Genomic DNA, 26,394 nt, shown 5'->3' on the forward strand with positions numbered 1-26,394 from the left:
GAGGAGAGGAGGCATAGGGGCGACAGAGGGCAGTAGGGGGAGATGTAGGGGGGATCGTCAGTCAGGGGAGGAGATGATAGATTAGCAAGCCAGTACGCCTCGCTAAAGCATGCACACACAATGATGAGTGAGCTAGTCTATAATACTCAGCAAAAGAGAGATCAGCTTCGGGTAGAGCGAGACCAGTTTAGACAGGAGCTGGATATAGCCCAGGGGCAGGCAGACAGGGCAAGTGTGGAGGTGGGGAGGCTATAGACAGAAGTAGGCTGGATGGAGGGGAGGTTGGATGCCGTGAATATGGAGCGGTAGGGGGTGCAGGCGAGATTAGATGCCCTTTAGCAGGAGTGAGATAGGCTGGTGGTGGAGGTGGCAACCTTACGGGCACAGATGGCAGTTGGAGAGGGTTTGGATGAGCTGCAAAGGCTGCGAGCAGAGATGGAGGATTTGAGGGAGAGGGCTAGATTCTACCGGGGAACGTACCATGCCATAGTGCCAGTATCGTAGATTGAACATTATAGGTGGCCAACTTGATCAGGGACAACAGGTACCCACACAGGGATGCAAGGAGGAGGGCGGGTCCTAGCGCACAGGGCACAGTTAGAGGGTAGGGCCGAGCCAGCGACGGGGGAGAAGGGAGGAGGCAGAGAGCTCTGGGATAGGGGGAGGACTGATGAGGCCACCACCTCCACCACCACCAGTGTCAGGTGCCGGGAGAGGGGCATAGGAGGAGACTGATGAGGCAAGTATGATGGATTGATCATCGAGGAGCAAGCAACTTTTTGGGATACTGAGTATCATGTATATATCGGCTTTTTGAGACACATGGAGATTTTGTGCGGGCTCAGACCCATTTGTATGATATAGACATTTGTACACTGATTGACTATTTATTCTTTCATTCTTTTATTGATATATAGATCTGATGATTCTGGTGATATATGTGTTATGGACTGGTGGTGTTATGTATAGTGGTTGATTGTGATGTTTTGATGGTATTGCTAATGATTGGTGATGTGGGATGCGATATGTGCTATGATTTTATGATTGTGCTGACAGTTTTTGATACAGGATGTGAGTTTTGATGATATTGTATATATGATACAATATAATTTTGATGTGATTTTGGCTATGATAGTGCAAATATGATGTGATGTGATTTTTATCTATGATAGCACAAATGTGATGTGATTTGATGTGATCCTTGATGACATGATTTTCCTTATGATATTGTAGATGTGATGATGATGAGATTTTTTGTATGATAGATGTCATGTAGTGTGATAGGTTTTTGATACGATCCTGATGATGTGATGTGGCTTTATGATGGATGTGATGTGATCTTGGAGAATTTGATTTCTTTGGAGAGTATTTGGTATGATGTTGTATGATGATAAGTACAAACTATAAAAATAAGTGGCAAATGTAAAATGAATCACCATCTAAAGGATAATCAACAGATGTATGATATGGAAAATATAATGTCATGACATTTAGGATATGTTAACACAAACTAAAGATGGATGAAAGATTAAAACAAATGAATTTACAAAATAAAAGATGAAAATACAAAAAATGAAGTACAACTTTAATGATGAACCTCGATGCTAAAATGAAACCTAATCGAATAATGAATGAATATAATGCTAAAATGAATCATAATCTAATGATGAGTGACTATGCTAAAATGAACTAAAAGAGAGAACAATAAATTTATGATATGCTAAAAAGAACACAAACTAAAAGATACACTTGAGATTTATGATAAGCATGCGAGAATAACATAAAGGACCAAATGCAATGATATTTCCTGATGTGATAAAAGGATACAAGCTATGATAATACAAAATGCAAGACAAATAATGATGGTGGAATAGGATAACCAATGCTTTAACTTATGATAGTGTTTTATGAAAAAGTGATCATAAGAGATACTGACTCTAAGGATAATAATGTTGGAAAAAGAGTGACCAACAAACTCACAGTCAGGAGGATAGTAGAGATTTTTAGAGTTAGGATAGTAACTTATGATAGGGATCACATGATGATGAGAATGAACAACAATTGATGTTCAAGGCTTTGAATCAAATGATTTTGAGGGTGTAAAAAGTAATAGTTCAAGGGAGAGGGGTGATGACAAGGAGGAGGATACTAGGGGTTCTAAAAATAAAAGTAAAAGTGAGGCATAGGGGAAGCTTGAGCATGGGGCACTTCATGAGGAAGTACCACTATGTAGTGTAAACACTTTATTTGATATATGATTATTAGGGATCTACCAAGGTTACTAAGAATGTCAAGGCCTTTTCCCCAAAATTTCATAGGACTGACTCAAACAGGCACGCAAGGATTGCCCTAACATCACACATGAGTCTCGGAGAGATCTGTGTTGGAATGATGCTGGATGATCCACAAGCAAACGAGATTACCCAAGTGCATCATGTTTTATCAAAAGATGAAAATATGTTGGAAATATGCAAGGATAATATCAAACTAACTCACAAGCAGCAAAGACTATGATCGAAACCAACCTCCTTAGTTGTCCCAGTCAAAACACACCATGATATGAAATGATTATGGCGATCTTGAGGAGGAAACAAAAAAAGATACGTGGAAACAATCAACCAAAAAAATAAAAACAACAAAAGATTCTGCAAAGTGAAAAATGAACCTTTTGCTAAAGAGATCAACTGATGAGCTACTGACGGGTTACAACAAGACTTGGATAGTATGTGCAAGTGAGACTAGTTAAGGACATGGGAATTCGTGAAAAATAGTAGTAGGTATATGCATGACGGGGGAAAGCTTAGGATGAGGAGATAGCGTTGCTATAATACATGGGTTTGTTTAGGTGGGATTATGTAAAGCATGATTTATGTACAAGGGTCTGGATATTGTTGTATTCACATAGGTGTGGTACATGGGAGACAAGGGTTAGTGCAGAGGCATGAGACACATGTTATATGGGTTGTATATGCTACATATCATAAAGTGCAAGGATAAAAAGCACTTGATAGGGTACATCTAGTAGAGTATAACGGTGGGATACATCGAGTATGATACATGGGATGCTATAAATGAGGTGGAATGTTTACATAGTGCAAAGTGCTAGAGGATGATGTTGCGAGGCATGGTGAATAACAATAAGGAACACCTTGGAAAAGTGGGGGGGGGGGGATGAGTGATATATTATGGAGGGGTGATAAAGGGGTGTGCATCGGTGATAGATAATGGAAGAGCTGTAGTACACCTAACGCCTATTTGCTAGGTTTTCACCAGGGACCTATCCAAGGCACTTGAATTCCCAAGTTTTCACCATTGGATGCTTTATTTTTATTTTGTGCCTTTTTTCTTTCCTTGATTTGCAAATTATGTCCTTTAGGCATAGAATTTCTTGATGCGAATAAGGTTGGTAGGATCATTTATGACTTCACCCTCAAGGGTAGATAGTTGATAGGCTCCTGAGACAAAAGATGTTGTGACCACATAAAGACCAAGCCAGGTGGGCTCAAACTTTCCTTTCTTTTCTATGTTAGCTTGAACCTTCATATTCTCTTAAAGGACCATGTCACCTTCCTAAAAATTGCACGGATGGACTTTCCTATTGAAATTGCACTTGAGGTGACTTTGATAGACCATGAGTTGGTCATAGACCTGTTGCCTTTTTTCATCAAGTAGATCAAGTTGAGTAAGTTGAGCCACTCTATATTCTACATCAGATATATGTCCTCGGAGAGAAATGCGGAGTGATGAGAGTTCAACCTCAATAGGTAGGACTACTTCAGCACCATAGAACAGGGAGTATGGAGTTGTACCAGTGGTTGTACGGAATGAAGTGCGATATGCCCATAGGGCGAGATTAATTTGAAAATGCCAATCACAATCAGAGTCATTGACAACTTTCTTGAGGATTCTGAGCAGGGTTTTATTAGTTGCCTCTGCCTGACCGTTACCTTGTGGGAAATACAGGCTAGAAAAGCGGTGATGGATGTGAAGGGAAGTGTACAATTCCTCCATATTTAGGTTTTCAAAATTACCTCTGTGGTCTATGAAAATGGTAGCTGGGATACCAAAGTGACATATGATATGATACAATATAAACTTGGACATCTGAACTCCCGTGGCAGTAACAAGGGGAACTGCTTCGATCCACTTAGTGAAATAATCAGTGGCAGTGATTATCCACTTGTGCCCTTCTGAAGAAAGTAGTGCAATAAGACCAACAAGATCAAATCCCCAGCAGGCAAAAGGCCATGGTGGTGCAATGGGTTGCAAGTCCTGTGTTGGAGCCCGGATTAAATTAGCATGTTGTTGACAAGGTAAACATCGTTTCACAAATTCACATGCATCCTATTCTAGAGTAGGCCAATAATATCCGGCCCAAAGGATCTGCTTTGTTAGCACCATCCCGCTCGTGTGAGCACCACAAAGTCCAGCGTGTACCTCTTTGAGAGCCATCACAGCCTCATTTTGATCTAAACATTGAGAGAGAGTATCATGATAACCAAGACAATATAGGGTTTGGGCAATGATAGTGTAACGGGAAGCTTTGCGAATAAGGTTTTGGCATTGGGTTCGTGTGAGGTGAGGATATATGATACCATTTAGTAGGTAAGCATGAATTTCGTGGTACCATGGAGATCGAGGATCAACCAAGATACAGACCCGTGTTGATTCATCATTCTCATATGCGGGTTCGTGCAGCTGCTCAACCAAGAATTCATATTGCGTAGCTTCATGTGGTATTTCCAAGAGAGAACCAATAGTAGCCATAGCATCAGCTACCTTATTATGGAGTCTAGGTATCTGTATGAACTGGATTTGAGTGAAATGCTACTTTAATTGATCAACTAGATCTTTGTAAGGTAGTAACTTGTCATCCTTGGTTTGATATTCATTCAAAGCTTGTTTGATGATAAGCTGAGAATCACCATAGACCTGAAGCTCTGTGATATTCCATTCAATGGAAAATTTCAGTCCTGCAACAAGGGCCTCATACTCTGCAATGTTATTGGTACACCGAAATTGTAGCTTGAAAGATTTAGGAATATAATCGGGTGTAACCAAAAGTATGCTCATATCGGAACCATGAGATGTGTAGGAGCCATCAAAATATAGCTTCCAGAGTGATTGTTTTTCTATCAAATAGAGGTATTCATCTGGAAATTCCATGATGAGTGGGTGATCTACAACTAAAGGTGCATCAACCAAGTGATCTGCAATAGCCTGGCCTTTGATGGCCTTTCTATCAACATATTAAATGTCAAACTCACTGAGAAGCATAACCCATTTTGCCAGGCGTCCGGTGAGTACTGTACAAGAAAGCATATATTTCAATGGATCAATCTTTCATATCAGTTGTACAGTATGACTCAACATGTAGTGATGTAGCTTCTGGGTGGAAAAAACTACTACTAAGCATGCCTTCTCCATTGGCATGTAGTTGAGATCATAGCCCACTAATGTTTGGCTGATGCAATAAATAGCTCGTTCCTTTCCTACATCATCAAGTTGTGCTAGCAAAGCACCTAATGTTGTAGGAGTGGCTGTGATGTACAATATGAGGGGGTGCCCTGCAACTGGAGGAACCAAAATAGGTGGATTAGCTAAGTATTGCTTGATGAGTTCAAAATTGCGCTGGCAAGCTGAATCCCATTTGAAATTCTGATCTTTCTTAAGCAGGTGAGTGAAAGGTTGACACTTATTAGCAAGCCGAGAAATGAACTGCCAGACTGATTGGAGTTTTCCTTGCAAAGAACGAAGGTGTCTGAGTGTTTTAGGGGGAGCCATATCCATGATGGCTTTGACCTTCTTAGGGTCAATCTCAATACCACGCTGTGACACAATGAAGCCTAGGAGCTTTCCTGAAGTGACACCGAACACACACTTCTTTGGATTTAGCATGAGATGATATTCTGCCAGTCGGTTGAACACTTCCTCGAGGTGAGATAAGTGATCCAAAGCATTGAGATATTTGACTAGAATATCATCCACATAATCCTCAAGTATCTTATGGATTAGGTCATGGAAGATGACCGTCATCACGCGTTGATAGGTTTCCCCGGCATTTAAAAACCCAAATGGCATCATATTGTAGCAGAATGTGCCCCAAGGTGTAGTAAATGTTATCTTATGCTGATCTTCTTCTGCTATACGAATCTAATTATATCCAGAGAAACCATCCATTAGTGACAAGAGTTCATGACCTGTGGTGAGATCCACAATCATGTCGATATTTGGCAATGGAAAGTCATCCTTCGGACAAGCTTTACTAAGATCCCAGAAATCAGTGCAAATTCTGATATCACCAGAGGGCTTGATAATAGGTAACATATTAGAAATCTATTCAGAATAATCTATTGGTCAAATGATTTTGGCCTCTAACAACTTCTCTAGCTCTGCTTTGACTAATAAAGCCACTTTGGGGTGCATTTTTCAATGTTTTTGCTTGACGGGTTTGGCCCTTGGATCCACTGCTAGATGCTGTACAACTAATTTGGGGTCCAACCCTGGCATATCCTGATATGACCATGCAAAGTGGCCTATATTTTCACAAAGAACTTCAAGAAGAAGATTTGCTTGTTCAGGTGGTAGAGAGACTGCGATGTATGTGATATGTGGTATCTTTGCCAAACTAATATTTAGAGGCCGAGTTTCTTCTGTCAAAACTGAAGATATAGGAGGTCGATGCTCTTGTGGGGGGAGGATGAAATCTCCATCCTCAAGTTCCTCTGAGAGATTTTCACCATTGGTACGTCCTTTATTTTTGTTTCATTTTTTGAGCCACCCAATGGCACTCCAGAGGATTTTTCACCATAGGATATTTTTCTTTTATCTTTTTACTTTTTTGTTTCTTTTAGAATTTCACTTTTACGACTAGAGATTTCCTCCTCCCTGAAGTAACCTGCAGGATCCATCTTGTAGACATATGCCGATGGTAGAGGCAGCCGTTTATGTGGCATTTCTACCCCCATGAATTTAAAGAGCGCGTGCTCGGTAGCTAACTCGTCAACATGAATGACACTTGGTTGGTCCTAATCTATGAGTTCAGGGTGAGCGAGGGGGAGTTCTATGAGATTCAAGGATAACTAGCAGAGCATAAAGGCTCCAAGGGTTATTTTGTCAAGGAAAATATCATCGTAAGCTTTCTTTTCAACTTCCTCAGGGATGTCTTCAACCTCAACGAGAGTGTTTTGGATGTTCTTAAAGGCGTGGCCTTCCGTTGTAGTGCCCCCAGTTGCAGGGAGTCCATAGCCCAAGCCTTTGGTTTTCTGCCCTTATTGTGCTTCTATAGATTGTTTCATACTTGATTCCTGGTAGCCTAAACCACCTCCTTGATAATCTCATTGCTCCGTGGCCAAGCGATGTGACCAAGGATATTTCTGTTTAAAGTGATCAAGAAGTGCTTCACTTTTAGGAGGTGGCTATTTGTATAACCATGTCTTAATGTCTGGTGTGTTTTCTGCTCCATCAAGGATACCTTTGGTGACAAATGTGGTAGGCCCCAACTGGTGAAGTCGAGAGGTGGTTTCTGGTATAGGCCCTTGATGTATTGGGCATCCTTGAGTATGTGGGTCAAGTGGTAGAGCACCAATAGCAAAAGCATATGTGAGACTCTACTCGCCACAACCTTGGTAGTTGATCTTAACTATGGAGAGAGCAGAGGCTAAAATGGTGTTCGGATCATGGCAGGTGCCAGAGGAGCTGGCCATGGTGGTGCCAATTTCGATCCCAGGATAGTGATTGGTGTATGAAGTTTCAACTGCATTACAATAAGCAAAGGGTTCAAGATCTGCATGGATGGTTATCTCAATGCCATTATGCAGAAATTTTACGCACTGAGGATATGTGGATGGAAAGACCTTCATGACATGAATCCATGGATGACCGAGGAGGATGTTAAATGGAAGATTAAGATCAACTACATGACAAAGTGTTTCTTGAGTGGCTGGGCCAACTCTGATAGGGAGCAAGATGGTTTCTTCAGTGGTACGCTCCAAATTTCATATGCCTTGATGGTGATCACCTCATTGATGATATTTGCTTCAATATATCCTACCTGCTTGATGAACTTTAGAGTACATAGGTTTAGAGCCGATCGATTATCTATCATGACACATTTAACTACAAAGTCAGAAACCATAACAACGATGCGAAGTGGGAGGATGTGATCAGGTTCAACTACTGGGATATCAATGGTTTTGAAAGATAAGGCACAGGAGGCTGAAAGATGGCCAACCAAGTTGCAGAACTCAGTGGCATTTATGTCGAAGGGGATGCGTGACTCATGTAGAGTGTTGTCAAGGATCTCTTGATAAAGTGGGCTTGTCTGCAAGAGATCCAGGATGGAGATCTGGGCTAGCGTGTTTCCAAGGTGTTCCAAGATGTTATATTGTGACCCTAGTGAAGGTGATTCTGATGGAGATGCTCGAGATAGAGGTGGTCGAGTTGATGGTGGTCTGATTTGTGTGGATACAGGTGGACCAGCTATATTGAGTCATGTCCGACAGGTAGCAATTGCACACTGAGTGTCTGGGCCTTCGATATTGATGACATTGATAGATGGTTCAACTTGGGATATGCAACCAATTAAGATACCATAGTCTAAGTATGCTGAGGTATAATTCAGAGACGTGTCTTAGTTGTCACCTTGTTTACCCAAAGCATTGTTAGGTTTGTTGACAAGAGGGTTTGCAAGTGCCTTTCTCGAGTTTGTGTTATCAGGAGGAAAAGCATTTTGATACATCATTAATCTTAAATTAGGTGAGGGTTGTGCCCCCACTGTGATCTCTTTCCGATCAATGAGGTCCTGTACATAATCCTTAAGCTGCATGCATTTAAGGGTAGTGTGCCCTTTGACATGATGGAATTTGCAATATTCATTATCTTTGTACTAGGATGCTCTGGACTGATTAGGTTCCAAGGGTTGTGTTTGTGGATACCGAACAAGGTTATCTTTGGCCAACTTTTCAAAGATTGTATCAAGAGGTTCCCCCAACGGGATGTATGTTCGTGGTTGCCTCTGAACACAGGGTTTACTTCCTACCATCAGTATGATAGCATTAGTTTGATTATGAGGAACAGGTATTTGCTGATGAGTTTGCACGGGTGGCTGGTGATACAAAGGGGGTTGTTGTTGATAAGTTTGTTTTTGGAAAAATGTGGTGGGAACATTGGTAGCCACCCCAACAATATGGACCTGTCGAGTGTTACTGGCACCATTTGTCACTGTATTCTTGTTTTTGTTCCAATATCAAGTTTTGTCATTGCTCGACCCACAGTCTTGGGTATTTTCTTTGTACAATTTGATGACACCATCCTTAATGAGGCCTTGCTCAAGGCCCATTCCTTTCTCTTTGATGTCCTTGTATGTTTGCAAATAGTTCATAACCATATGATGAGCGAGGCTAAGGTGTGCGTTGTTTATGAACATCTTGACGAGATGGCGCTTAGAGATGGTACAAGAGATCCTTGTTGTTAGGATTTGCGAGCATTGTAAGTACTCTGTAAGGCTTTCTCCTCCCTTTTGTTTGGTGTGGACAAGGTCTACTACAGATAATTCAGTTTCAACAAAATGCGTATACTGAGCAACAAAGGCCTCAGAAAGTTCTGCAACAGTTTTAATAGTACCTTGAGGGATACAACCGAACCATTCCAAGGCTGGTCCTACTAAGCTCTTAAGAAAGAGTGGCATGAGGAACACATCATTATAAGCTACCTCCTAACAATGCATATAGAATTCCTTAACATGTGTGACTGGATCACTCTTCCCCCTAAATTTGTCAAACTTGGGGATCTCGAAATGTTTAGGAAATGGAGTCAATGTGATAGTCCTATCAAAAGGGTATGGGCAATCATTTTCAAATTTGAAAGTTTTGGTGTCTGTCCCATCCTTGAGGCCTTTCAGAGAATTTTTTATCTCTTCCCATTCAGACTTTACAGGTGGAGGAGCGGGTGGCCCCGATCCAGGTGCCCCTGGTGTAGGATACGTGCTAGAATCTGAAGTGTGATATGGAGAACTCTGATGACCATATGGCATTTGTGGAAAAATGATTTGCATAACCGGTAGAGTGGATACTATGGTTTGCTGGAATGTGGGTTGTGCATACTGTTGCATCTACTGAGGTGGGTGTGGTAGATAACTATGAGGTTGCTCCCCTATGAGATAGTTCTGTGTGGGTACTTGGGCATATTGCTGATGTGAAGACTATGACTAAAAAGGTGGTAATGTAGATAATGCTTGTGCTATGCTCTGGGAATACATACCATGCCCAATATATGTGGGTTGTGCGCCTGCTTGAGAGTAGGACTAATTTGGAGCAGGTGCAAGGTAGTTAATTTGTGGCAAAGTGTTTACTGTAGGGAACTACAGTGGCGGTGGATTCGGGCTATTGCTTAGAGGTGGCATGGAGAAATAGTTGGTGAGGGGTGGGAATGAATAGCTCTATGTGAAGCAGTGGATGATAGTGTCGAAGGTGCATACATGACTGCAGTGCTAGGGGGAAGACTACTGATAGGTGCCTATGTCGCAGTAATATTCCAAGGCCCTAAAGGAAATGCGATTGAAGAGCTTTGGCTAGTTAAAAAGGGGTTGATAGTGATGTTTGGTGGGATGGAAGATGAGGTATTGGACCCTAATGGTGGTATTTGAGTAGAAAATGGGCTAGATGCAATATGGGGTGGAAGCAAAAAGGTAGTGCTACTAGATGCAAATGGAGGATTTGGTGGAGCGAAAAAATGAGTGGTGGAAACAGATGTAAATGGTATACTTGAGGTCAGTTGAGATGTAGTATGCACTAATGGTTGAGTGGGAATGGGATGAGTGTTTTGTGGAATGAGAACTGGCACTTGGGTCGAGGGGATATTTGGGTCTGCTAGTTCTACTTGAGGTGGTTGCCATCCAAACAATGGGTGAGTAGGATTTTTTATGTTGATGGGTGGTGGACGTCCAAACTCAAAGACACCAACATTATCTCGTAAGAAATTTTCCATGATGGTTTCCTTGTTGCGATCTATGATGGCATTTATGATAGTAGCATGACCAAGTTGGTTCATGAAAGCCTCAATATCTATGGATGATCCTGGTTCTTTTGGGATTTGCAGTGGTGGGTCTGATGGTGTCATGGATACTATAGAGTATGGTTGAGCTCGAGATGTGTTACCACTATGACTAGGATCCATGTCTTATTTCCGTGTGTGCCTACCAAAATGTGTGGTGGGTGGCATGAAAGGATGCTTCTCCTAAAGATGCAAATGTAGCGAGGGATGATACTAAGGGTGTCTAAAGGATATGGTGCTAAGTGCAAGAAGCTTGTGTTTTTGTAAAATATGAATGTGGGAAATGTGATGGTGATGCAAAAGGTGTGACCCTAACCTTTGGCTCAAGGTGATGTGGGACACCAAAAACAACCTATTCCTAGCAAAGTGTTGTGTTTCGAGGATACTCAAGATGATGAGAGATGTGATGCAAAAATGTTTCTAAGTGAGTGAGGAAATAACGCTAAGATTTTAACAATGCAGGTGGAGAATTCTTCGTCAACAACCTAAGTTGAGAGGAGATGGTCTGACTTCAAATGCTTGAATGGGATAGTGCAATTCCTAGACAAGAGACTAAAGCTATAAGTGTGTAAGTGTGTGTGGAAAAAGGAAGGACCTAATCAGAATGACTAACAGTAGAGTTGCTGATAAGGCTCATGTTAACACCACGTCAAAGGGTTAGGTTTTGGCTTTTGTAGTCCCATTCAGTTTGCAATGCTATCTCAGCTTCGTCTTTCTCAATTTGATCCAATTTGGAAATCCTAGGGTTAGGGGTATGCTTCTTATGCTCTGCTTCGATTTCCTTATAGGCTGGTATTTGAGGAAGCTTAGCCTTCTTAAACTTAGTCTTGGGATGGATTGACATGAGATATTTCAAAGGATTAAAATCACAACCATGAGATTTTTGGAGGTAGTGACTACGCTAAGTGCCCTAAGCTAGGATTGACCAAGTTTGGCAAACATTCATTCAACAAGTAAAAGATCAAGCAATAGATAGGAACAACCAGATAGAAGTTTTGATCTCCAGAATGTGATACTTGCACCAAGGAGTGTGTATATTTTTACAAATGTTTCGAGTAATTACTTCAAGCACATGAACATCCTAGATGGTTGGCTATAAAGTTGACAGTTGGTTTATCTGGGGAGTCCTCAATATATGCAAGGTACGTGAGGCCCAAATCTGTAGATGAAACCAAAAATATGTCACACAGCCGAGAGGAGCAGTAACCCACTTCTCCTCTTTTAGTTCTCAAGGGTATAAAGTTCCTTGAGGCTTAGCCCGAGTGACAAAATCTTGATCCCAAGAGAGGTGTCTTTGGATTCACCTCCCAATTTTTATACTCCACCAGAACGCTGGAGTTGAGGTCATCCCAAGGGGTGATGAAATCCCCAAGAAGGCCCCCTAAAACTAAAAACAAGGTTTTTTATCCTAGTCTTATGCACCCAAGATGACCCATAATGGCAACAAGGGGAGAGAAGATTCAGATGACCTGGGGCTAAAAAGAAAAGTTCTTTCTCCAACTGACACTTAAGTTGTCTAGTCTAGACCTTGAAAACACACATGTTTAGGATGCAAATGTTCAATTCCAACTTGATATACATGAACAAAAGAAAATGCAATCGAAGAATGAATACACAAAGGAGAGTTAAGGTCAACAAGAAAGTAAACCCGCACGCTCGGAGGCCCTCCACGTTAAGTATTGATTGATTTCCTTTAAAGCATTCAAGAGTTGGTGTTTGTTCATTTTTAAAGCCAAAACAAAGATGTGTGTAAAGATCAATTTCAAGTGTGCACTTGGAGGTCCTCTAAGTCAAGATTTGTTCAATTTTTTTATGCCCAAATGAAGTGTTAGTGAGACTAATGTGCATTCAAGAAATTTTCTATCTTAGAAAAATCAATAAAAACTCAAGTGAGTGGAGTTTGATTTTTGTGGAGCACTTAACACCCTCTTAGGTAGACCCATCCCCATATATGGTGCTGATATTGCAACCAATGGTTAGAATGATGGGCGATTAAAGAGGGTGAGTCCAACAACAAACTCAATCAAAGTGCCTTTATTTGTTTTTATAACTTAGAAGGTTTCCAAAATGTGGATTCTTTTTATGCCCCAAAAGATGAAGTGTGTTTGCAAGATTATTTTCAACGTGCACCTAGAGGCCCTTCACGACAAGATGATGTTCATTTTAGCTTTGCATTCAAGAGTGAATTTGAGCGAACATACATTCCAATAAATAAATAAAAACATTGTTCATTTTAAGACTGAATTGAGATGTGTGTTTTGTTTGTGATTATGCATACATGTTCATTTCCTAAGATTTAACCATGCAAGATAAACATAAAGACAATGACAATGACCAAACCCTACAAAACAGACAGCATTCCCGCAGAGAAAATGCGAGAAGCAGCGTTCCCGCAAGCGGGTTCGCTATCTTGCTGGAGTTTTCTTTCCCGGGGATGCGTTCCCGCAGGTTTACCCAGGCGCGGGAATGCCAGGAAAAATTGGTAAAAAAAACAAAATAAAAAAACTAGGGAGCTCGTTTTGAACAGAGCGATCCCACTGGTTTAGGATTTTTACAACTTTCTCGCATGCGGGAATGACAGTCCCGCAGAAAGATAATTTATTACAATTCAAACAACAGTTACAAAAATAAAGCGTGTTCCTGCAAGCAGGAATGCCGATCTCGCTTCTCAGAGGCACGTTCTCGCTGGAGCATATGTCGGCGGGGATGTAGAGCAAATTTTAGGATACGTGGCAGAAGTTGTTTGGTGATGAACTACAAACTTGCTGTCGCGGGATCGCAAAACAAGCTGGTTTGAAAGTCTTCAAAAATAAAAAATGATGAGATGGTAGGGAGCATGATTTTCAAAAGGTGACCTATGTACCTGCAACAAGATCAGCAAACCTAACACAAAAACCCACAAGCAAACAAGGTTAATTTGGTTAGTTAACACAAAAAAAAAAATTAAAAATTGATTAGATTGACCCAAATGCAAGGTCCCACTGCACGTACCAAAATGTAGAGTTGTAGTTCTATATGCTTAAGAAACACATTGTTAGAAAGAAAGCATTCAAACACATAAAATTAAGTCACACTTATGATAAGACAAAGAAAACAATTAAGGAATGTAAACCAAAAGGAGGAAACACTCCATGCTTCCTTGATTTTGTAGATGTGTCCTTTGATGTGGATGTATGCTCAATTGCTTACTCAATTGCTTCAATGTTGGAGATGGATAATGGCAAATTGGTAGCCGTGTGAGCTCTCAATTTGGCATTATGAGGGTATGGTTGATGGCTTTGTTTCTCAAAAAGGCATTATGGCTTTGCATGAAGTATTGTGTTTTTCAAACTAGCATGATAACTTTACTAAATGAATTGTGCTTAAAATGGCTTGGGAGGGGATTCCTTAAATAGGCAAAGGGCTTGAGGGATTGATGGCCAAGATGCAAAGAAAGATGAAAGATTAGGGAGGGCTCAGATTAAATGAGAGGGGAGCACATGGATTGTGCTTCCTTATAGCTAATCAAAGAGTGACACTTGTTACAGGGTCATTGGTTAGGGCAAGAGGGGTTGAGGAGTCAACAAAAGAGGCTCAAAGCTCATAAAGACCCTCATAATGGCTTGTAAGAGCAATAAATGGGCTTGTAAGAGTCATTTATGGCTTGTAAGAGCATTTATGGCTTGGTGGTTGGGATATTTTGAGGGGATAGACTTTGGCTTGGCTTAGGAAAGTATTAAGCTCACTTAGGATTGTGCAAATGATTACATGATGGGTTAGGCTTGGGTTAGGATTAGATTAGGGATGTTAGAGATGTGCAAGTAGATGGTATTGATGAGGGTGGGTGAGTTAGTGGCTAAGCTTGGTTAGTATGGGTGGATGGGGTGGATTGGGCTAAATGGAGGATTAAGAATATGTTAGGGGCTATTAGACTTGAGGGCTTTATTTATCAAATAGACTTATTTAATAAATGAGAGTTTTGGAATTTAGATAGGAGAATAGGATTTAATTGATAAATAATAGGTTTTTTTATTTATCAATTAGGACTATAGATGATTAACTAAGTTAATCAGCTAGGGGATGGAAAAGGTTAATTTAAATAAGAATTTAATTAATGATGCCTTTAGAGATAGCTAAATAGGATTACCAAAGTGGTGTAATCAAATTTAAGTGTCTACACTTGTGTTGTCACAATAGATAACCATTGGATCTTTGATTTCTTTCTTCATTCTTGATAACAGTTGCTTGATTCACATTATGTTGGAGCAATTAACTTTTGTAGCAACATATTCTACTTTTGTTGTAGACTAAGAGATAGAATTCTATTTTTTGCTTGTCCAAGATGCTAGCCTCTTTCCAAGACAAAATGCTCCTCCACTAGTGTTCTTCCTATCATCAATGCTTCCAGCCCTATCTACATTAGTAAAGGATTTGAATTTGAATTTTCCTTCTTTCATGTACCATAGACCATAGTCTTGAGTACCTTTTAGATATCTCATAATTCTTTTGATTGTCATCATATGATTTTCTTTGGGATTTGTAGAGAATCTTGAAACTATATCAACTGCTAATACAGTATAAGGTCTTGTATGAACAACATATTGAAGTTTCCTAATCATAGATCTATAGGCAGTCTGATTTACCTCTTTTGAATCGTCATTCTTGAATAACTTAAGTCCAGTAGACATAGGTGTTCCAACTAGTTTGAAATCTTCCATTCCAAAGGTCTTCAATATCTCCTTGACATATTTTGACTGAATAATGTAAATGTCATCCTTAATTTGATGAACTTTTAACCAACAAATTTTTTTATTTCTCCAAACATTGACATTTCAAATTCTTTCCTCATTTCTTCAGAGAATGACTTGCATAAGTCATTATGACTTGTAAATAGCATATCATCCACAAATATTTCTACTAACAAAATCTTGTTCTATGGTTCCTCTTTAATGTTAGTCTTAGAATGGTTTTGACATTTGAGTGTCAACACACTTAATCAATTCTCAAGAGAATGCTGAGTATAATACAAAAGCTGAGTTACGGTGTATGCTGAGCCAGAAAATTCAATAGGTGCCGAGTGAACTTCAAATGCTAAGCAATCTTCAAGTGCCGAGCAAAGTATAGGTGCCAAGTCACTATATATGTTGAGCGAGACATAATTACTATAGGAGCTGACTAAACTAGTTTTCCTATATGTGACGAGCATCAGGAACTATTATGTGCCAAGTAACACAGAATGAGCATATCAGTTTGTATCTTCACAAATTCAGATGTAAACTATTTTTGGAGCCAAAATGGGATGAATTTTGAAGGATCTTGAAGATAAGAATGAATCTTTCACATTACCTATGTAATCAACATGCAACCAATAAGAAAAATGGAGAAGAGATGCAACCAATAGGAAAAGTGCATGAATTGAGTGGGAAATGAAGATTTAATATGGATCATAGATTCATACCTAACCCTAAGTCTTCAAAATCTTTAAAAGGAGGACGAAACCTCATTGTATGCATGGATAAGAGAAGTGTATGGATGAACTATAGCAAAATTCAAAGGGGAATTTGAAAGACTTAATGAAGAACATAGCAGCATTCTAGAATCCAGTTGTTGAAAAATAGAGTATCAGAATATTGTAGAGTGACATATCAAATCAAGCAAGGATTAGATCAGCAAGAGAAAAACAAGGATCTGGAATCAACAATTGAAGATTACAAAGCTATTAGGTCAAAAAGTTTTCTAATACTCTCTAGCAATTGTATTAGATATGGAAATCCTATGGACTTAGGTTGGCCTAGCAGCCATTTGTAAATCTTTTAACAAGGCGGTATTCCATGTGAATGTACTAAAGACCTTTAACTAGGCGTACTTTTAGCAAGGTAGTGAAATCCTTTAACCAAGTCACTTTTGATAGAGTGTAAAGTCTTTAACAGGACAGGCCTTTCACAGGGTAGACCATTGAAAGTGGTCAAACATTGTAACCTTGAATAGTTACACATTGCTACAATGATATTTTGTGGATGTCATCTCCACCCTAGTTTTACCTTCTCATTTTGGAGGTTTCTGGGTTACCAAATTTGTGTGTTATCTATTTTCATGCATGTCTTTACTTTCATATCCATCAATTTAATTAGAAGTATGTGAATGGTTTCAGTTAGAGAAATTTGAAATGGTTGAAGTTAGTTACTTCTGATTCACCCCCCCTCTTAGAAGTAAATCTTCCCACTTGTTAATTCCAACAATTGGTATTAGAGCTAAGTACTCTCAAGGAGGAGCCTTATAGCTTGGAGAAAATATTTGGAAATGGAAACCTACAAACTTGGGAAGATCATAGAGAATCAGGCAATCGACATACAACTTGCTTTACATGCTCTGGAAGAAGCTAGATGAGAACTGAGAAAATCCTTAAAAAGAAGAAAAGAGATTGCCATAGCTAAGAATGACACACAGTACAAGGAGATTGACACATCAAATCTATTTTCAAATGGACATTCCAAAGAGTTTGATGCAACAATAATAGACCTGATGGAAAAGAATAGAGCTCAAGGAGAAGAGATCGGGATACTCAAGCTTGAACAAGAATCACAAGCCATGATGCTCTATGAAGTGACTAAATAGAAGAAAAGAGCCATTGAAGACAAGTCTATGATATATGATAGAAGAAGACAAAAAAAACCTTGCCAACAAACTAGAAGAAGAGTTAATTGAGCTTGCAAGAATCTGAAACATGCAGCTAGACACCTTAAGTCAGATGATGAATGCACATCATGAACTAAATGTCAAGGACATTGAGATCTCGACACTGAAGGTGAAAAATGAACAACTGCAAAATGATTTGAAAAGGGAGAAGGAGATTGCAGAAAGCTTCAACAAACCTAATGAGGCCATCAAGTACTTTGAGTAGCTACTGAAATCACCAAGGGCAAGCAGTGACACTTTAGGACTAGGTTACATCAGCACTAAGCAAGGAGAGTCATCCAAGACTACAGAAGAAAGGAGTAACAAAGGTAAGAACACCGAACCTACTTGTCATTTATGTGGTAAAAAGGGACATACCTCTAATGTGTGTAGGAGCAAAAGTACCCATCAGTATGACAAACCTAAGAATACAAGCTATTGTCATAAGTGCAAAAAAAGGGCATCAAGCACATGACTGCAAGACTAGGACTATCAGAACACCAAAATTTGAAGGTCACTGCTACAATTGCAAGAAGTATGGACATAGAGTTTTTGAGTGCAAATCAAAGCCTATGTGGACATCAAATCAGGCATCAAGGGAAGGTAACCATGGTCATCACTACAATTGGGACTACAACACCAGGTATAACTATCATTACTATTAGAAATATGGACAAATTCCTAAAAATTACATAAGGACACATTTCAGAGGGAACTATGGTAGATGGTTGAGTTAAACCACATGTTTGAGTTGCTTAAAGACTAGTCATATCAACAGAAATTGCCCAACTAGGACAAAGGCACCCAACTCAATGAATGACAAAGGTAAAGAGAAGGTAGATGTTGAGCACATCAAAGGATAAATGAACAAGACATGGAAGAAGAAAGTTGAGGGTAGCACATCAAACGAAGGGATCACTTCACCTAACAAGTCAAGTGGTCAAACTTCATCAAACTAGACAAGACAAGGCATAAGGAATTGATTTAAAAAGCTTTATCATACATCAGTTCCTAAACAAGCAAGTACTAAAAAGAATAGATTTGCATGAACAAAGATGCAAAGTTGAAAATTCAAGATTTTATAAATGTTGCCAAGTTGTTCTCTGATGCCGAGTAAAAATCGAGTACAAGCCGAGTTGATTGTCAAGACTATACAAGCTGAATGATTAGTAGAAGCCGAGTTGGTAGAGGAAGCCAAGTGAAGAGGAAAATGTAGTTGAAGCTGAGTGATTATTACACCTATGGAAGTCAAGTAATGTAGAATCCTTCAGCAGCCAAGTGGACAGTTGTAAACATATTGAGCATTAAATGCAATGAAAATAGGATATATTATCATATTTTCATTCATTTTTCTTCATCAAGAATGCATAACAAAGATGAGAAAGAGTGCAGAGTGAATCCAAAGCAAAGCAACCAATGCATACAAAGATTTCAACAACATTCTAGCATGAATTTCATCGATTATAAGGTATTTACGACTGTGCTGAGCTACACAGTTTCGTGTTTTCTTTGTAAACAAACCCTAGATTGTGAAAAATGGCATCTAGCTCTAAGAAAGTTCAGGAGAAGGAATCATTTGAGGTCCAATTAATATCCAAAGAGGTTAGGCAACCCAATTTTTGTCCAATTCCAAAGGTTGCATACAAGAATGATCTGACTGGTGCTCTTTCCATCATACCCCCAAAGGTCGTAATGGTTCAAGATGTAAGGAAATGTTATAACTAAAAAATTGGAGCCATAGGAGATATGGAGATGTGGGAGGCATATGAAAAGTTTTGTGACAATGGAGTGTTAAAGGACAAATACAAGATTGTTCAAAACAAGGGTTTGATGCATGCCTTAGAATTCCCCACTATGTTTAAGACATAATGGATTAGACTAGTGTTGAGCCCAATGCATGATGGTAGTTTATGGTTGGAGAATGGCCCTATCAAAATCACAAAGCGAATTGTGCATAGAGTAATAGGGTACCCAACCCTAGATCAGCCAAAGACTCTTAGGAGTGATGCCAAGGAGGCAATTGAGAAGAACACAGGTGCAAAATGGAATTAGAGACAAATGACAATTGACACTATCCAAGACCCTTTAGTTGATTTTTCTATCAAGGTTATAGCACAAATTTTATCAATCTAGCAGACTCAACAGTGTGCCTTGCATTGCAGTAGATGTTGGATACAAACTGGTGAAGAAGGATCATACATATGATCTTGCAGAGCTGCAACTATGACAGATCAATGAGAATCTAGTAGCAATTAGAAGAACAAAGGGAGCCCAACGCAAATTTGGTGCTATTCTGATATGCATTTTCTTTGATGTGCAAAATGAATTTCCTTCATTTGGAAAAGTAGCACGGAGAAATGATAGGTCAATCATAGCTCAAGTAAATTAATACATAGAGTAGACGGGAGCTAACTCTGAGACCTTGATGACAAGTTATTTTGAAGACTTTAAGGAGTCAATGAATCAAAGGCTTAGAATTCCAGTTTCTTTAATGGAAAAACATGTAAATGATGTATGTTTCCTTGTAGATATAGATTACACACACATACAAGCTGCCATAACAAGAGTGAGATGGCTGAGACCTCTTGGGTATGAGATTAACATAGATGAAGCATCATCAGCAATAATTGCACTACTTGCAGAGGAGATTGACAAGGATGAACCACATTTTGGAACATATGACATGGTGAGATCCAAAGTGGATATGAATTTGAAGACTGCCTCCACTTTGAAGAAGAAAGACAAGCTTGTTAAGAAGCTTAAAGACAAATTTGGAGAAGGCACTGTAGAAGAAGATGAAGATGAAGGTGAAGATGTCGAGGGAGATGAAGAAGAGCAAGATCAAGGGTCACTAGCCCTAACCCAAGGTATGGGAGAAGATGCAGATGAAGAAGAAGGTGCCAAGCAAGAGGCACCAAAGGCTGTGACAAAGAAAAGAAAAGCTCAGAAACAACCAGTTGCACAACCCAAAGGAAAGAAGAAACCTGCAAAGCCGAGCCTAGCCAAGCCAACCATAAGGGCTAACACCAGAGCTACAACACAAGGGGCAAAGGTGTAGGAAAAAAAAAAGGCAAAATAACAAGAGGGGCTTGCAGAATAGAAGAAAAGAAGAAGGTATGTTGCACCCTCAGAATCAGACGAGGAAAGAACAGAGTCTAATGAAGATCAATTTAGATTGGTAAGCCGTTCTACCACTTCTAAATTAGAAAATATTTGCAATAATATTAGGGATAATGTTGATTTATCTAGTCTAAAGACCATAGATGTTAATAAGTTGTCAAAAGAACAACATAACATAGTGGAAGAGTCCATCTACACTATGATGGCTAACTTCAAGACCACCCCACTTGCACTAGACACTTCAATGCCTAAGGAGCTAAGCTCATTAGTGGAGAATAAGTGGCATTACTGTCTCAAGATGGAGACAGAAATAAAGGAGTCTACATTATAAAAATCAAATAACAAAGGCTAGCAAGAAGTATGGGAGCAAATTTGTACCCAAATATAGAGCCTTTAAGATTTTGCAAAATCAAAAAGAAGATGTTGTCCAAAAGTCCACACAAATGTGAAAATTACTCGATGGATTGACAACTATGAAGGCAGGACAGGAAGACCCATTTGAGGGTAGGAATGATGAAGAATAAAAAGAGAATGAGAAAGAGGAAGAAAGAGAGAAAGAAAAAGATGAAGTAGAGAAAGAGACAAAGACAGTGGAGAAAACTCATGGTGTAGAGGCAATAGCTGAGGAACAACAAACCGAACAAAGTGTCCAAGATGCTCAACTGCCACCACCAAGTCATCCACTTACAACACCTACAGCTATAGTCATTATAAGGGATGTTCCTGACACTTCAGCTCAGAACATCAATCCTTTAACTATAGAGGATCTCAAAAAGATCCTTCACCAATTGACATTGCAAGCACAACTTTGTACAAATCCAATATTGGTGAGTGTTGATGAATTGCAAAAGGATGTAGCAAGAATAACAAGGGAGAAGGAAAGCACACAAGAAAAAACTACACAACCTCCCACAACTATAGAAGATCAACCCAAAGAGCAAGAAGAACAAGACAAAATTGCCAAGATTGATTCTACAGTTAGAATGACAACAACTGTTGAGGAGCAAGCAAAGGAACAAATATGACAAGATGTTCCTACAAGACAAATCCAAGGTGCACCTCCACAAATTATTATCATTGATCAAGGCAGCAGAGAAGAGGAGAAAACCCCTAAGGAGCAGGAGGCAATACAAACATTGGTGAACTTGCCTACCTCAGGGACTCCTAATAAGAAGCCGAGCACTGATGCAGTACCATTGCAGATCTTAAAACCAAGCTCGAGCACTACCAAGGTTGCAAGGGTACTTCACTATGGAGACCCTGCACTTGATAAGAAATAGTCATACCGAGTTATGACTCAAGAACCTTGAACCTTCAATAGATAAATGAAGTGCAAGAGACACTAGAGAGAAGAAAGAGGCAAGAGATACTCAGAAATCAATACAAGCAAAAGCAAGCACTAGTGGAGATCAAAGAAATATTTCTTGATGCATTTAGCTTGCAAGTACCTGATGAAACTCAACCCATCATGGAGTAATTGGCCAACATTGTGGACCAGGTACAAAATGAGGACCTAGAAACTAATGTCAAATTATTGGAATGGTCAAAAAAGAAGTTCCATATGAAAGTAAATGAGAAGATATCAAGTGAAATAGCACTTTCATAAGTGAAATTGGCAAAGAAAATTGAAAAAGTGAAGAAATTACTTGAGAATGTATTCTCATTATACAACAAGTTGTGTGATTCCTCATATTTTACATAGGAAATAAGCCAAAGGATATTGAGCTTGGAATGAAATCTAAAGATTTCCAGCACCCAGCTACCAAAAGATCCAGCTTAGAGTGAGAAGCATTTTGCAACAACACTTCACACATAGAATAAATTTGTTGCGTTGATAGCAGAAGAGGCCAACATTAAGGCCAAATTAATGTAGATCCAATCCTCCATAAATCCACATCTAAAAGTACTTCATAAGGAGAAAGCCTATGTAGAAAATGTACTAAAGAAAGACCCAAATATTTCTACTTTAGAAGGCCTTATTCATCTTGTAGCAGAGACAGTCATCCAACACAAGTCATTGGAGATAGCCTTAGATAATTGGGATGCTTCTCTCAAGATGATTATAGAGGTAAATAAAACATTTTTGGTAAAGTATTCTATTCATCCTTAGGACCCTTTGACATAAGTGTCAAAAAAGGGGAAGAATAAGAATATTCATTCATTATTACATCTAATAAAAGGGGGAGAATATACTTATGGGGAGTATAATTCAAAAGATATTAAAATTCACTTTTTGAGGAAGTAGTAAAGCCAAGGATGCAAAACTACAAGTAGATAAAATAGGGCATATAGGATACAGAGTACAAGGAACAAAAATAGGGTATACAAGTGCAGGTAAAGCAAAGAGTATCAGTATCAACATGAGACACATTCAGCACACGAATTTTGGGTACAGGAATGGAAAAGGCACATCATCTCAGGGAGAGTCACAAGATTTTGAGGTATACAACATTTTGAATAAGTTTTTTGAAGTCTTGTACATATGTCGAATAGAATATGTAGTATACTCATAGAGATCCGATGCATAAAGTTCAGTTAAGTGTTTTTGCCTCTCATGTCAAAGGGGGAGATTGTTAGTCTCAGAATGGTTTTGACATTTGAGTGTTAACACACTTAACCAATTCTCAAGAGAATGTCGAGTATAATACAAAAGTCGAGCTACAGTGTATGATGAGCCATAAAATTCAATAGGTGTCAAGTGAACTTCAGGTGCCGAGCAATCTTCAAGTGTTGAGTGATGTTTAAGTGCCGAGCAAAGTATAGGTGTTGAGTCACTATAGATGCCGAGTGAGATAGAATTACTATAGGAGTCGACTGAGCTAGTTTTCCTATATGTGTCGAGCATCATGAACTAGTATGTGTCAAGTAACACAAAATCAACATATGAGTTTGTATATTCACAAACTCAGATGTAAACCATTTTTGAAGCTGACATGGGATGAATTTCAAAGGATCTTGAAGATAAGAATGAATCTTTCACATTACTTATGTAATCAACATGCAACCAATAAGAAAAATGGAGAAGACATGCAACCAATAGGAAAAGTGCATGAATTGAGTAGGAAATGAAGATTTAATATGAATCGTAGATTCATACCTAACCCTAAGTCTTTGAAATCTTTAAAAGGAGGACAAAACCCCATTGTATGCATGGATAAGAGAAGTGTATGGGTGAACTATAGCGAAATTCAGAGGGAAATTTGAAAGACTTAATGAAGAACATAACAACATTGTAGAATCCATTTGTTGAAGAATAGAGTATCAGAATATTGTAGAGTGACATATCAGATCAAGCAAGGATTAGATCAGTAAGAGCAGAACAAGAATCTAGAATTAACAATTGAAGATTGCAAAGCTATCAGGTCAAAAGGTTTTCTAATAGTCTCTAGCAATTGTATTAGATATGGAAATCCTATGGACTTAGGTAGGCCTAGCAGCCATTTGTAAATCCTTTAACAAGGTGGCATTCCATGTGAATGTACTAAAGTCCTTTAGCCAGGCCTACTTTTAGCAAGGTAGTGAAATCCTTTAACAAAGTCACTTTTGACAGAGTGTAAATTCTTTAATAGGATAGGCCTTTCATAGGGTAGACCATTAGAAGTGGTCAAACATTGTAACCTTGAATAATTACACATTGTTGCAGTGATATTTTGTGGGTGTCATCCACACCCCAGTTTTACCTTCTCATTTTGGGGGTTTCTAGGTTACCAAATTTGTGTGTTATCTGTTTTCATGCATGTCTTTACTTTCATGTTTATTAGATTAATTAGAAGCATGTGAACGGTTTTAGTTAGAGAAATTTAAAATGGTTAAAGTTAGTTACCTCTTATTCACCCCCCCTCTTAGAAGTAAATCTTCCCACTTGTTAATTCCAACATTTAATATACAAACTTTTATTATCATTGGTCCTTTGAAAACCAATCGTTACTAGATATCCATGAAGTTTGTCATACCATGGTCTAGGAACTTGCTTCAAACCATATGAAGCATTGTGTAACTTTTAGACCATGTCTCTTTTATTTGGATCAATAAAACCTTTAGGTTGATCAATGTAGACTTCCTCTTCGAGAATTTCATTCAAGAAAGCTGATTTTACATCCATTTGATACACTTTGAATCCTTTAAATGTAGCATATGCAAGCAATATTCTGACTCCTTCAAGTCTAGCAACTGGGGCAATTTTTTCTCCATAGTCTATGTCTTCTTCTTGAGCCTATCTTTTTCACACTAGCCTTGCCTTGTTCTTTGATACTTCACCATTTTCATTCATTTTGTTTCTAAATGCCCACTTTGTACCAATTACATTTTTCCTTAGGTCTAGGAACAAGAGTCCAAGTATTGTTCCTTTTCATTTTCTCAATCTCATCATTTATTGCCTCTATCCAACTTTCATTATTCAATGCATTTTTAACAATTTATAGGTTAAAATTCAGTAAGGAAACATGTATCTTTTAGTTTGTTCCTTATAATTGTGCCTCTTGTCTAATCTCCAATTATTTGCTCAGGTACATGATGCCTTCTAACATATCTAGCAAGTATAAGTATCTTACTTCTAGATTCTGGACTGGACTCACTTGGTTCACCATGCTCAAAGGTTCTATGAATTTCCAAATTTTTCTTTATTTCTTTTGTCTAAGACTCAGTTCTAATAGATTGTGACTTACATTCCTTTGTCTAGGATTGAGTTTGAACTGTCTCTAGCTCAGGTTTTACTAGTTGCAGCTTGGTTGACATTGGATGTAACTCGATTGACACTCCATACTTGGGTGACTCGAGTGGGATAATCTATTGAATGCTGGGTAAAGTATTAGGCCCAAAGTAAACAAAGTTTTTATAATCTTAAGGTTCCTTGCTACTTTTTTCTTCATTCTTTTCTTCAAACTCATCAATTTTTACATGTACACTTTTTATAACCTTGTGACTAGCAAGATTCAAACATTTATATGCTTTGCTCTTGTTGGAGTATCCTAAGAAAATGCCTTCATCACTTTTCACATAAAAATTTCCTTTCATTGTCTCTTTCAAGATATAAAATTTGCTTCCAAATACTTTGAAATAACATACATTAGGTTTATAGCCATACCATAATTCATATGGTGTTTGATTTTTACCTCTCTTTAGTTGAACTCTATTCAAGGTATGAACTGTTGCACTGATTGCTTCCTTCCAATATTTGGTTGCAACATTTTTCTCTATTATCAATGTTCTTGCACAATCCATGATGAATTTATTTCTTCTTTTTGCTATGTCATTCCGCTGAGGTGTACCAGGTGTAGATACCTATCTTTTGATTCCTCTTTCATTGCAAAATTCATTGAATTCATTAGAGATGAATTCTCCTCATCTGTTTGATCTGAAGCATTTTAACTTCTGACAGCTTTCTTTCTCAACTCTAGCTAGATACCAATTAAATTTTTGAAAAGCTTCATACTTAACATTCAAGTAAACTACTGTCATCATCCTAGAATAATCATCAACAAACAAAATGAAAAATTTGTCTCCAGTGTAGCTCTTTGTACCTATTGGTCCACAAAGGTCTATATGAACTAGTTCCAAGAGTTCTTCAGT

At 38.8% G+C, this 26,394-nt stretch overlaps 1 protein-coding gene across 2 annotated transcripts in view; it reads right to left on the reverse strand.

Annotated features, from left to right (window-relative positions):
• Positions 1-26,394, reverse strand: part of LOC149553530 (putative glycosyltransferase At5g03795) — a 166,764-nt gene that overhangs the window by 100,755 nt on the left and 39,615 nt on the right. The window contains exon 2 of one of the 2 annotated variants that reach the window (XM_089788943.1): positions 13,894-13,915. The exons of the other annotated variant lie outside the window; for it this stretch is intronic. The gene's annotated coding sequence lies outside the window, so the exon portion shown is untranslated. Of the gene's footprint in view, positions 1-13,893; positions 13,916-26,394 lie in introns of those variants that run through there. 2 annotated transcript variants of the gene reach the window in all.

The sequence above is a fragment of the Cupressus sempervirens genome, chromosome 6, assembly GCF_028749045.1.
Source record: "Cupressus sempervirens isolate cs-2001-9-10 chromosome 6, ASM2874904v1, whole genome shotgun sequence".
Classification (NCBI taxonomy): domain Eukaryota; kingdom Viridiplantae; phylum Streptophyta; class Pinopsida; order Cupressales; family Cupressaceae; genus Cupressus; species Cupressus sempervirens.